Genomic DNA, 14,065 nt, shown 5'->3' on the forward strand with positions numbered 1-14,065 from the left:
GAGCGCCTCAGAGCTGCAACTCAGACCTTTGAAGAGGGGGTGCTGCTGGCTGTTACTGGTAATTTAGGAACTCAGAGGAGTTTGGCAAACATAGGACTTTGGACATTTTCTGAAAGGGGGCATTGAATGGTGAGACTGGTTCTGGGGAGTCCCAAAAGAAGTTCCCAAAGGAGGCTGGATCCAACTGCCACTGCCAGGATAAACTGCCACAACTATGGCTACCTAAGCAGGACAGCAGGCAAACAGGAAGAAAGTCCCTTCGCCCCTCCCCCTTCCTTCCAATCTTCCTCAGTTGTTGCCTAGTAGACAATTCTAGGAACGTGAAGACAGAGAGGAAGGAGGTCTTGGACTTCACAGACAGAATGTCTTCTACAGACTGGAAGCCCTACCTCAGATGTACTTAGACTAAGTGGTAAAGACCCTCTCTCCACTGACTGTTGTCTGGAAGCCTTCCATCAAAGATTTTTTCCTTTGTCCTGAAGCTTTTTCCTTTTGAGAATGCAGAAATCCTTGAGAAAAGACAAGATGGAAACAAGGGAAAGTAACACTTCTCAAGCATCTGTGCAAAGGCATTGCTCATTGTGCTAAAGCATAAATTTCCTCAGCTAATGACGGCTTCCTGTTGGGGGAAACTTTTCACTTTCTTTTTCTCTAGGCATTTATTCTTTTAATATAATCAATATCATGTATCAATTGATTTTTTACAAATGCACACTCATTCTGCAAAGCAGTTTATGAATTGCTTTCCTAAAACTCATTTATTAGAAAGGCTAAATCCAAGAAACGAGCAATGCCAAAAGTTGTCAAGGATGTGAAGCACCAAGAATTCTCATTCGTTGTCTGGTAGGTATGCAAAATGGTACAGCTACTTTGGAAAACAACTTGGTATATTTCATAAAGTTAAAAATACAATTAACATATGATTACAAAGGGGTCACAGGGGAAAGTTTAGAGTAATGTGTGGTATTGAGGTGGTGGGTATAAGACTGTATCAATGTGTCCAAACTTATAGAACTGAACATCACAAAGAGTGAACTTTATGCAAATTTTAAAATACCAAACAAGATGTGGTACAATCCCAGGATGAAAAAGAAAATTGTGACAAATTAATTTAACTGCATTAAAAAATATGATGTGACCTCACTAAGGGATTTAGGGTAAAATGATGACCTAAGTAATTTTTGGTCAGAATAAGTTCTCCAACTTTGTTAATCCTTTTCAAGATTGTTTTGGTTACCCTGGACCCCTTCCAATCCCAGGCGGCTGGGATTTTGATTAGGATAGCATTGGATTATAGATCCATTGGGGGAGATATTGCCATCTTTTAACTATTGAGTCTTCTGATCCATAAATGCAGGATGTCTTTCCGTTTACTTAGGTTTTCTTTATTTCGTTGAACAATGTTTTGGATTTTCAGATACAAGTCTTGGACTCCTTTTGTTAAATATATTCCTAAGTATTTTATTTCTCTTGATGCTATATTAAAAGGGGTTGTTTTCTGAATTTCCTATTTGGATTAGTCATTGCTAGTTTATAAAGAATATTGATCTTGTATCCTGCATCCTTTTTAATCTGGTTTATTCTAATTCTTTTAAGTGGATTCTTTAGGCTTTTCTATACATAAGATCATGTTATCCACAAATAGATATGGTTTTACTTTTTCCTTTTCAGTGTGAATGCCTTTATTTTTTATTTTTTCCTTGCGTACCTGCTCTAGCTAGAATCTCCAGTACGATGTTGCATGGATGTGGTGGGAGACATCCTTATCTTCTTGCTCCTGGTCTTAGGGGTAAAGCATTCAGTCTTTCATCAAGTATAATGTTAACTATGGTTTTTCAAAAATACTCTTTATCAGCTTAAAGAAATTCTCTTCTATACCTTGTTTGCTGTGTTTCGGGTGTTGAATTTGGTTAAATAATTTTTCTTCCTTTAATGAAATAATCATGTGTTTTTTGTCTTTTATTAATATAGTATATTACCTTAATTAATTTGTAGATATTAAAGTAACCATGGATTCCTGGAGTAAATTCCACTTGGTCATGGTGTGTAACCTTTTCCCTATGTTAGTAGACTCAGTGTGTTAGCATATTTTTTTGGAGGATTTTTAAAATCTATATTCATAAGATATATTGAGAATTATTATTCTGATGTCTATGTCTTGTTTTGGTATGAGCAATACAGGCCTCATAGAGTTTGGAACTTTTTTTTTCCTCTTCTAATTTCTGTAAGAGTTTGTAAAGGATTCTTTAAATAGTTGTTAAAATTCATTAGTGGAGATATCTGGGCCTGCGGATTTTTTTAATGGAATGTTTTAAAGTTACTAATTCATTTTTTATTTTTTTGTGGTTATAAGTCTATGCAGGTTTTCTATCTCTTTTATTTCTTTAATTTTATTTTCAGTTATTTTGAGAGAGATAAAGAGAGCAAGTGAGGGAGGGGCAGAGAGAGAGAAACAGAATACCAAGCAGGCTCCATGCTCTCAGCTCAGAATCTGATGTGGGGCTCGAACTCACGAGCCACCATGAGATCATGACCTGAGCCGAAATCAAGGGATCAAGAATCAGATGCTTAACTGACTGAACCACCCAGGTATCAAGCAAACTTTCTCTTTCTTTTGAGTCTGTTTTATTTGTTTGTTTCTTTCTAGGAATTCTCCATATGGTCTAAGTTATACAGTTTGTTGAAATAAATTGTTCAGAGTTTCCTTTGTAATGATTATTTATGTAAGGTCAGTAGTGATGGCTCCTTTCTCTTTCCTGATTTTAATAATTTGAACCTTTTCTCTTCCTTTTTCTTGGTCAGTCTAGCTAAAAGTTTGTCAGAATTGTTAACATTTTTAAAGAACCAACTTTTGGTTTTATTGATTTTTCTGTACTGTTTTTCCACTTGTATTTCATTTGTTTCCATTCTAATCTTTATTATTTCCTTTTTTTTCTTTTGGTTTTGTTATTTTTCTAGTTTTTAAAGGAGAAAAGTTAGGTTATTCATTTTAGATCTTTCTTCCTTTTTAATATAGGTGTTTCTAGCCATAAAATTTCCTCTAAGCACTGCTTTAGCTGCATCCCAAAAGTATTAGTATGTTGAGTTTTTATTTTAATTTTTCTTAAAATATTTTCTCACTTTCCTTTTGAGTTCTTTTTTGACCCCTATGTTATTAAGGGCTGTATTGTTTAATTTACACCTACCTATAATTTCTTTCTGCTCTTGGTTTTTATTCTAATACCATTGTGATCAGAGAACATACTACGTGTGACTTCAATCCTTTTTAACTTACTGAGTTTTCTTAATGGCCTGCCACATATTCTATCCTGGAGAAAGTTTCATGTATAACTGAGAAGTATGTATGTGTGCTCTGATACTGTTGGGTGAAGTATTCTATAGATACCTGTTACAGCTGGTTGGTTTGTAATGTTGTTCAAGTCTTTTATTTCCTTGTTGATCTTCTGCCTCATTGTTTTATCCATCATTAAAAGTTGAGTATTGACATTTTCAATTATTTTTATTACATTGTCCACTTCTTAAATTCTGTCAGTTTTGCCTCATGTGTTTGGGTCTCTTTTGTGGATGCATGGTCCTTCTAATTATAATATCTTTCTGATGGATTGACCCTCTTATAAAATGTTCCTCTTTGTTTATTGTTTTGTTTGGTTTTGAGGTTTATTTTGCCTGATATTTGTGTAATCACTGAAGCACTTTGTTGGTTAGTGTTTCCGTGCTGTATTTTTGTCCATTATTTTACCTTCAACCTACTTATACTTTTGAATTTTAAGTTTGTTTCTGTAGACAGCACATGGTTGGATTTTTTTATTTTTATTTTTTTTATTTATATATGAAATTTATTGTCAAATTGGCTTCCATACAACACCCAGTGCTCATCCCAAAAGGTGCCCTCCTCAATACCCATCACCCACCCTCTCCTCCCTCCCACCCCCTATCAACCCTTAGTTTGTTCTCAGTTCTCAACAGTCTCTTATGCTTTGGCTCTCTCCCACTCTAACCTCTTTTTTTTTTTTCTTCCCCTCCCCCATGGGTTCCTGTTAAGTTTCTCAGGATCCACATAAGAGTGAAACCATATGGTATCTGTCTTTCTCTGTATGGCTTATTTCACTTAGCATCACACTCTCCAGTTCCATCCACGTTGCTACAAAAGGCCATATTTCATTTTTTCTCATTGCCACGTAGTATTCCATTGTGTATGTAAACCACAATTTCTTTATCCATTCATCAGTTGATGGACATTTAGGCTCTTTCCATAATTTGGCTATTGTTGAGAGTGCTGCTATGAACATTGGGGTACAAGAGCCCCTATGCATCAGTACTCCTGTGTCCCTTGGATAAATTCCTAGCAGTGCTATTGCTGGGTCATAGGGTAGGTCTATTTTTAATTTTCTGAGGAACCTCCACACTGCTTTCCAGAGCGGCTGCAAGTTGGATTTTTTTAAAAAACGCTTCTGCCAATCTCTGCCTCTTGATTGGAATGTTGAGTTTATTTACATTTAATGTGACTTGTGATAAGGTAGGACTTATGTCTGCATTTTGCTATTTGTTTTCTATACTATATCTTACATCTCTTTTGTTCTTCTCTTCCTATTACTATTACTGTCTTCTTTTGTGAATAGTTATGTTCTAGTATACTATTTTAATTCCTTTTCTTTTAATCGGTAGCTGTATCTATATCTGTATCTGTCTATACCTATGCCTAGTGTTTGTCCTGGGAATTATCATTTTAATTTAAAACAATCTAGTTGGCATTAATACTAACTTAATTTCAGTAGTATACACAAACTTTGCTCCAATCAAGCAGTTTCTCCCACTCCTTTATGCTATTATTGTCATACACATTATATCTTTTTCATATTATGATACCATCAACACAGATTATATTGTTGTTTTATGTAGTTGTCTTTTTTAAAAAATATATTTATTTATTTCAGAGAGAGCGAGAGAGAGACAGAGCATGAGCAGGGGAGGGGCAGAGACAGAGGGAGACACAGAATCTGAAGCAAGCTCCAGGGTCTGAGCTGTTAGCACAGAGCCTGATGCAGGGCTCGAACCTACAAACCAGGAGATCATGACCTGAGCCGAAGTTGGATGCTTAACCGACTGAGCCAGCCGGGCGCCCCTTATGTAGTTGTCTTTTAAGTCAGAAAGAAGAGTGTCAGAAATTAACTTTTATCTTGTATTTGCCTTTAGTTTTTATTCCTTTGTGTGATTTTGAGTTACTCTCCAGTGTCCTTTCAGTTTTAGTATTTCCTGTAGAGTGAGTCTGCTAGCAATGAATTATCAGATTTTTGTTTGCGAATATCTTAATTTCTCCTTCAAGTTTTTTTTAAATTTTATTTTAGAGAGAGGGTGTGTGAGTGGGGGAGAGGGGCAGAGGGAGACAGAGAGAGAATCCCAAGTAGGTTCCACACTCAGCATAGAGCCTAATACAGGCTCGATCCCATGACCCTGGGATCACATGACACTTAAAACAATATAATATGGCAATTCTAGAAATCATTTTTCCTTCTACCTCAAGGTTTGTTGTTACTTTTTGTTTAGTGACTCTCTTGGAATAATTCTCTAAAGTCTGTATTCTTTGTAATTTTTAGCCACTGAAATCATTGCTTCGCTAGCTTAATGATTTGCTAAATGATTAGACAAGGATATTCTCAAATGCTGGAACCAGTATGTCTTCCTGTCTTTATGGACAGCTGTGTGTGTATGTTGAGGTATGTCTTCAGTGCTTAGGCAGGCACTCTACAGTTCTGCCTCAGCCTTCTTCTTGTTTGCTCAAAGCCACAAAGTCTGCTGAAAGTGAGAAATTATGGTCTTCTCAAGTCTTTCCTGGACATGTGTACATGTCCACATGTCCTATTAGAGTCCCAGAATCTAAAGATTCTAGAATCTTCTCACAAGTATGTCAGATCTTTCTGAAGTTCCCCAAGGGATAGCAATGCCTGATTATTTCCTTTTAAGATTTTTGGTCAGTCTTTTGTTAGCTCCAACTGGTGTCATTACCTTAGGCAGCTGCAGTGTTAGACAATTGCTGCTGATTGCTTTTACCAAATGCCCTGTGGACAGGACTATTTGTGGAGAGTAAGCTCTCAGTCAAGTCAGTTAAAGACAAGCCCTGAGAATGGAGCGTTACCTGTGAGCTGCCATACCAGTCAAATAGTGCATGTCTCTGGAGATAGGACTTTTTGAGGTGCTCCAAATACCTTTGTCCCCTCCAGTGGCTGCTAGGCTACTGGTTTTCACAGCTCTTATGACAGCAGGGCTGTTGGTTTTCAACGCTACATATATTCTCTAATGAAAACATATATAAACATAAATATATCATGTTTAGTGGCCCAAAAAGAAATTCTTAAGTTGGTTGGTTCTAGTCCCCAAAATAACACTGTTCAGCTCTTAATTATCATGTGTAAATTATCTAAATCAGCTTCTTTATTGTATATAGGTTATCTAGGTCCATGTGTTTATCAGAATCCCCTAGAGGGCTTGTCAACATACACATTGCTCTGAAAGTTCCCACTTTCAGAGTTTCTGATTTAGCAGGTCTAGGATGGGCCTGGGATCTTGCGTTTCTAGTAAGTACTGAGAGGATGTTAGTGCTGCTGGTTAGGGACCTAAAGGGAATGCATAGCACTGTATTTACTAACAAGCTTGGTTCCCTTTTTACTTGATAGTGTTCACTCTACAGTGGAATTGGGGCCCCATTCCTTGTCACACTGAAGCATGGTTCTTCTACTTTTAAGACTATCCCAATTACATACCGGCTAATTGGCAAATGTTTATCAGAAGCCCGATCCTCATTCAGTGTTTGTTACTACACTAAATGAATGAATTGTTGAAATTGCACTGATGTCTATTTTTAAATGTTTGTGAATTTATATTTGTTTCTTTTTTTAAAGCTTATGATTGAAAAATGCTCTTGGTTTGATTAAAGCTAGTATGGGACAACCATAGGGTTGTCCGAACACTTTTAAGACCACTTTTGAGATGGAAAGGGAATCCTATTAATACTTTTGCTGGATAAAAGTTGTAAACTGGGGCTGTTCCGGGTAAACCAGGGATATTGGTCACCCTAATTTTAGAAAATAAGTTATAAAAGTATTTTTGCATTTCCACAAGTTTATTTGGCTTTCTTGGCTTTAATTTTATACTAGGGTTAAGTATAATATATTTTCTTTTTCAGTATAAATTCTTTTTCAGAAGAGAAGTAAAATAAAAAGTCAGTAAAAAAATTGAACTTTAAAAATAGTTTTATATTTATTTTTATTCCAAATTATTGCCTGCATTTGGTTTTTGGTGACACAGGGAGGCTTAGATCTAATTCTATTAAAAAAAATTTTTTTTGTAACGTTTATTTATTTTTGAGACAGAGAGAGACAGAGTATGAATGGGGGAGGGTCAGAGAGAGAGGGAGACACAGAATCTGAAACAGGCTCCAGGCTCTGAGCTGTCAGCGCAGAGTCTGATGCAGGGCTTGAACCTGCAAACCAGGAGATCATGACCTGAGCCGAACAGACACAACCGACTGAGCCACCCAGGCGCCCCTAGATCTAAATCTAAATGAGATTACAGAACTTGTCCTTATTTCATTTTTATTTCTAACAAGTTAATGTCTTTTCTTTTAAAAGCAAATTATAAATGCTTGCTTTTACACTGGAGGGATGTGAACTCTGATAAGTGCTCTGGCTTTTTGAATTAAAATAGTTTCCATTAAAAATTTTTAAGGATAATTTTTTCTGATAAAATTTGAAGACTTCAAAATAAAATACATGCTTATAGTTAGTCTGGTATTTACCCTTGCTCAACCAGAAATATTTAAGGTTTAAAAAAATTTTTTTTAATGTTTATTTTTGAGAGAGACAGAGCATGAGTGGGGTAGGGGGCAGGGGGGAGAGAGGGAGAGAGAGAGAGAGAGAGAGAATTCAAAGAGGGCTCCAGGCTCTGAACTGTCAGCACAGAGCCCGCATGAACCCAACCCTGAGATCATGACCTGAGCCAAAGTCGGACACTTAACCAAGACTGAGCCACCCAGGCGCCCCATAAGTTTAATTAAAGTCATATTAAAATGACTTTTATTTTACATATTGTTTTCCTATGAAAACACAGGACTTTGGGGGAGAAGCGTAAGGAGCTGATATTTGGTGAGAGTCTATAAATGAATATTCATACAGTTATGCCAGAACAGGTCTGCAAGGATGTTAGTAGTTTCTCTCTTCCTTTTGCTTATCTGTATTTTCAAAGTATGATTTTAATTTTTGCTGGGTTGAATGTTCCATTTCCTAAATGTCTCCTAGGGATTGCCTGCACTTGCACCACGCGAAGCGCGCTCACCGCGGGGGCAAAGGGCCAGAACATTTCACCCGGTCTTCTGATGTGTCAGGGCCTCACAAGGCTCAGTCTATGCGAGGGCGAAAATGCCATCATCCGATTGAGTCCAGAAGTTCAAGAACTTGCAGGCGATCCAGTCCCAGTTGAGAGTGGGGTCTTGTGGGAACCTAGGAGTTCAACCCAGCGCGAGGCGCTCGGACGCCGGAACTCCTTGCTCCACCGCCTGCGAGGCGGACCCGGAGGGTGGGGCGGCCCGGCCGGGGCTCGCGGAGCGCGCATGCGCGGCGAGGGGGCGGGGCCGGGGCGGGGCTACGCGCAATCTCCGGAGCAGCAGCAGTATCGGCGGCGGCGGCGGCAGCGGAGTTCGGGCTGCGTCTGGGGCGGCGGGTTCGCGGCCGACCTGGGCAGGAGAACCAGCACGTAGAGCCGGGCCGCTGCCCGCGACTTGGCGACCAAGCAGCGGCGCTGCTGCTGCAGGGCTTGGGCGCGCGGCCTGGCGGGACTGAGGACGCCGGGGCTGCAGGGCACGGGCGCCGCGAGCCGGGGCGCGCCAGGTAGGTGGGCCAGGCTGGGCTGGGGGCGACGCGGCTGCGGTGAGCTGCCGGGCGCAATGATGCACCCGGCGGGGCGGGGCGCGGCGCGCATCCTGATACCGGGGTGCTGGACTGGGAGGGCGCCCGCGGTTGTCATGGAGATCCTACAGCCTTGTGGTTCACCGGCGGTTGCGTCTTTGGAGAACAATCCAAGCCTGGCCGACCCCTAACTGGGAGACCCGGGCAGTCTCCTGCTGAGGGGAGTGCGGGGCTGGAGCGGGAGATGGGGAGCCGGGATGCAGGACGCGGCGACTCCGAGGCCATGTCTTGGCTCTTGCTTAGATCTAGTGACTTCAGACGCTGAAGGCCTTTCTGTGCATTGGGTGTAAACAGAACCGGATAAAAATAAGCATGCATCTCAGTGTAGGACATCTGCTCTCCGTCCTCTCAACTCTTCCCTTTTCTGCCTGCCCATAGTCCCCCGATATTTCTGGCATCTTTGCTTTTTGTATGTTAATTTTTTCTGGCAGTGCTAGTCAGTTAATTGAGGCCTGAGAAATTTGCAGAGATCTGTGACCGTCTCTTGAAAAGCCAATCATGAACATGTAGGCCATAGAAGATTGAGACACTCAAAATGTCAAAAGTAAATTTATGTTTTTGTGGGCGAAGGGAGCGGGGATGGGTTTGCTTTCCCTCCGTCTTGTCGCCTGCCCTCTGACATTACATAATTTTGTGTTCCTCCTGCCCCGAGTTCATCCATAATAACAGATCATGAAAATATTTCTCTGGCTAAGAAAGAAGTGTAGGCAGTTGTAAAGCCCATTTTCTTGTCTTTTGCTTTGCCACTGAATGTGTTTTTGTTGGGAGGCTGCTTAAGAGTAGAATGCCCATAGGGCATCTAAACCAAGGGAATTGGGGGTGGGGTGGCCCTTTGAATGTTACGATGAAATTCTGCCTGATTCATCTTGGTTCACAGTGGATTGTGTGGACTGTGGGCAAGCCAGTGGGATTGGGGCCTGAACAGGCTGACTTGGGTGTGAATCCTGGATCTTTCACTTGCTAACTCTGGTTCTCAATTTTCTCACCTCTAAAAGGTGAGAACAGAACCTGCTTTGCCATTTGTTTTGGAATGGAGATACTGTTGGCATTGGTAAATGCACATAGAATAGCTGTAGGTTGTCCTAGAAGTAAACTGAATTTCTCATTGGTTGAAGACAGGCTTTCTTTAAGAGGAATTTTGTTTTTGGATCTAGGTCCTTTGCTTTAGGGATTTTTGCTAAAATGTTTACTCCTGGAAGATGGAATCCGTTGGTTTCTCTGAAGAAAATGAATGATGGTGCCCACGTGGGAAGGCCAGTGTGATCTGTTGGAGGGCTGCTGTCAGAAGACAGTGATGCTGTCCCAGGGGTGGTTATTGCATGTGAACAGAGATCCACAAGGCCTCATTCCCTGTGGTGTCTTGTAAACACACCTCTGTAACAACAAGCCACAGTTACTGGGAGGATGTGCCCTGAAGATAGGGCTTAAATGAAAGGACGCCCGACAGATGCAGAAGGAAGGGAAGGCTGTATTTATTTCTCCTGGGCTCAGCAGTAGATTTGGCTCTGCTGATTCTAGTGGCTGCTCTACTTCTGTTTTTCATTAAGCTTATGACATCTCAGTGTTTATCTGCTTTAGACTCTGAAGTCAAGGGTAGACATTACATTTTATTCCATTGTTTGGGAAACTGGATATTTTCTTGTATTGCTGTTAAACTGAATATTAGGACCACAGAGGTGGGGAAGAGGTCAGAGGTCAGAACTACTGACCCTGCAAGTCCCTTTAGCCAGCAGCCTACCTGGGAACATCCTGCTCAGCCTGCAAACCTGTAAATGCAGCTGAGGATTGGAACGGAAAGGCACATGGGACCAACTGACCCCTGACCCCGACCTCACAGCATCTCAAGAATCCAGTAAGACAGAGGGATGTGGAGACTTTGGACCAAGGTTGGTCTTAGCTTCTTATGAAAAACTCCTTTATTGATTACGTATTCCACGAAAGTCCTCATAGTATTATCAGCTACTTATGGTATCAGGATGCTTTGACTTTCACGGAGGAGAAAATAGCACAAATCTGCAGGGAAGAAGGCTTGATTATGTGGTTGCTTCTTTTGTAGAACTTGATTAATGAGCTGGTCTTGAGAGATCCTTCAAAACATATTTTTCTAGTGTCCTGGAACAAAAGCTCTGTGAGGAGAGCATATTCTGGGGAGACCAATATTAACACCGAAGCAGGCCTCCTTTATTTTGTTTGTGCTTTTAAGGAAAATGCCATCATGCATCTAATTCCCAGGAGTTTACCTGTATTTCTATACATATGCACCCCTTGCTGTCTTTAAATTGTTTAAAAAGTATTATTTCAGATTTACTGAGGAGTTGCAAGAATAATCCAAAGAATTCCCAGATAAACTTTACCCACATTCTCCAAATGTTGACATTTACTACATTCGCCTTATTCTTCTCTCATATTTGTTAGTGTGTGATTCCTTTTTTCTGAACTGTTTAATGGTGACCTGCAGACTTGATACTCTTTTACCTCTAAATACTTTATTATGTATATCTTAAAAACAAGGACATTCTCTTACATAACAACAGCACAGTTATTAAACATTAGGAAATTAAACATTGATACAGTGCTATTATTTAATATATAGGTCTTTTTCAGATCTTGCCAATAGCTCCAATAATGTCCTTTAGAGAAAAAAAAATCCAAGATTATACATTATGTCAAATTGTGCTCTCTCTTTAGTTTGCTTTCATCTGGAACAGTTACTGAGAATCTTTGTTTGTAGTCCATGACATTGACATTTTTGAAGACTGCTGCCTATTTTGTGGATTAAGTCTCCCAATTTGGGTTTGCCTGCAGTTTCCTCATGATTAGATTCAGATTATGCACTTTTGGCAGGACTAGCACAGGGGTGACCCTGCAGTGATCTCAGCGTGTCCCATCAGGAGGAGGCATATGCTGTTGATTAGTCCCATTCACTGGTCAGGTTAACTTTGATCACTTGGTTAAGGTGGTGTCTGCCAAGTTCCCTTACAGAAAAGTTACCATTTTCCCATTGTATTTAATATGTATCTGGTAGTAAGATAACTTGAGACTCTGTGATTATACCGTTACTCCTCATACTCTGACTCACTAGTTTTCGAATCCATTGATGATTCTTACCTGAACCAGTTATTCTGGCTGACAGATGGTGATTTTTTGTCTTCTCTCCTCTTCTTTTTTTTAATGTTTATTTATTTATTTTGAGAGAGAGAGAGAGAGAGAGAGAGAGAGAGAGAGAGAATCCCAAGTTCCGAGCTATTTAGCGTGGAGCCCAACTTGAGGCTTGATCTCATGAACCATGAACGGCAATCAAGGGTTGGATGCATAACCAGTGTGCCACCCAGGTGCCCCAGATGGTGAATTTTCTAATTCCGTATTTCTTTCTATACTTACCACTTGGAATTATACTGCAAGGAAGAACATTTCTTTCTTCCTTGTTTATCCTTTGATTTATTCCTCTGCACTCATGAATTCCAGCTTTATGCAATAGATTATAGTCTCTTACGCTCATTATTCATCTTGTTGCTTAAATTATCCCGGACTTGGCTTGTAGGAGCCCCTTATGTCCTTTTGACATACCCTCATCCTTCTTTGAGGACTTCTTTACTCTCTGGTACAAAACCCTCAAGACTCAGCTTATACTTTCCAGCCTTGGAATTAGCCATTTCTCCAAAGAGTCTTGGTTCCTTTTAATGGAGAATGGTATTTAAAAACCAAGATCTGGATCCTAGGCGTGCTCATTGCTACTGAGGTGTTGCTGCCTCTAGGCCTGTTTAGTGAACGTATTGCTCTCATTTACATATTACACAAAATTTTCTCTGATTTGCATTTTAAATTTAATGCTATGTCACTGTGTCCTGGAGATCTATATTACTGACATTAAAATATTTTTTTTGTCTGTATTCTAGAATATGGGTTTATCACAATTTATTGAACTATCCTTTATCAGTGGACACTTAGGTTATTCCCAATGTCCTGCTCTAAAAGTAGTGGAGAATCTGTGAATCAAATCATTGTTAATACTCGCTAATATTTCCATCTTCTAGCTCCCTAGAAGTAGGATTTCTGGGTCAAAGAGTAATTTTAAATGGAGAGCTTTGCCAAATTGCCCCCACTTCCAGGAGGCGTTCACTTTGTACTCTTTCCATTAGGGTGTGAAACTATTTCTTTTTAACTCTGCCAATACTGAGTATAAATCTTGTCAATTTTTGCCAATCTAATGGATAAAGAAGGCATTATTACTTTAATTACATTTCTCAAATTACCAAAAATATTGAAAACCTTCTTGTGCTAGCTTATACTTTTGCTTCTATGAATTACCTGTGCATATCCTTTGCCCACTTTTTTCTCATTAGGTTATTCTTTATATTACTGAATTGTGGAAGTTACTGAAACTTTAGACTTTATTTTTGGCAGCCTTAGAAGTCTCCTTTAAGGATGATCCATTTTTCATTCGAGAGGACAAGGAAACTACCATTTTCTGAGCCCCCCTACATCCCAGGCTCTGGGCCGAGTATTTATTTATATACATTCCCTGCAAGTCCTGTGGGAAGTTGAGCTGTGGTGTTGAGAAAACTTAGTGAGGTGTGGTTAAGGTATCCACCTAAAAATGATTGTAAGAGCTTGAACTGGGACTCAAACCCAGGTCTCTCTGGATCTCATGCCATTTCCATTAAAGCATATAGCTTCCTGCACAGGATTTGAAAATAATTGCTGTACTTTATTGTATCAATGTAGGACCGGGAATTCATTACTTGGAGCCTCCAATATCAGTAATTTCTATTTCTAATATTTTGATTTGTAAGTAAGGAGCTTTGAACATATACATCTTTCAAAATCATTTATTTTATTTCTGGAGCCAAAGTCCCTGTGAGCTTCCAATCAGCTCTGTGACTTTGGGCAAATAGCTTAATCTTTCTGTGTCTTGGTTTGCTCATCTGCAAAACTGGGCTGATGATAGTAGCAACCCCAGAGTCTTGTTGGGGGGTAAAGTGAGTTAATGCACATCAAGGGCTTGGAATGGCACCTGTTGCCGGTAAGCATTCGGCAACATGAACCGTTATGATGAGTTCATGTGTGTAGCAAGTGCAGGCAGTGTGGAACTTGGAATTAGAGCAGCC

The 14,065-nt window shown here is 39.9% G+C and overlaps 1 protein-coding gene across 17 annotated transcripts in view; it reads left to right on the forward strand.

Moving 5' to 3' along the window:
* The first annotated feature begins 8,708 nt into the window (after positions 1-8,708).
* INPP4A (inositol polyphosphate-4-phosphatase type I A) overlaps positions 8,709-14,065 on the forward strand; it is a 152,454-nt gene continuing 147,097 nt past the window's right edge. For all 17 annotated transcript variants that reach the window (XM_040453980.1, XM_040453971.1, XM_040453979.1 and 14 more), the window contains exon 1: positions 8,709-8,879. The gene's annotated coding sequence lies outside the window, so the exon portion shown is untranslated. The remainder of the gene's footprint in view (positions 8,880-14,065) is intronic.

Source organism: Herpailurus yagouaroundi, unplaced genomic scaffold, assembly GCF_014898765.1.
Source record: "Herpailurus yagouaroundi ecotype Mexico unplaced genomic scaffold, PumYag 210, whole genome shotgun sequence".
In the NCBI taxonomy this organism is placed as follows: domain Eukaryota; kingdom Metazoa; phylum Chordata; class Mammalia; order Carnivora; family Felidae; genus Herpailurus; species Herpailurus yagouaroundi.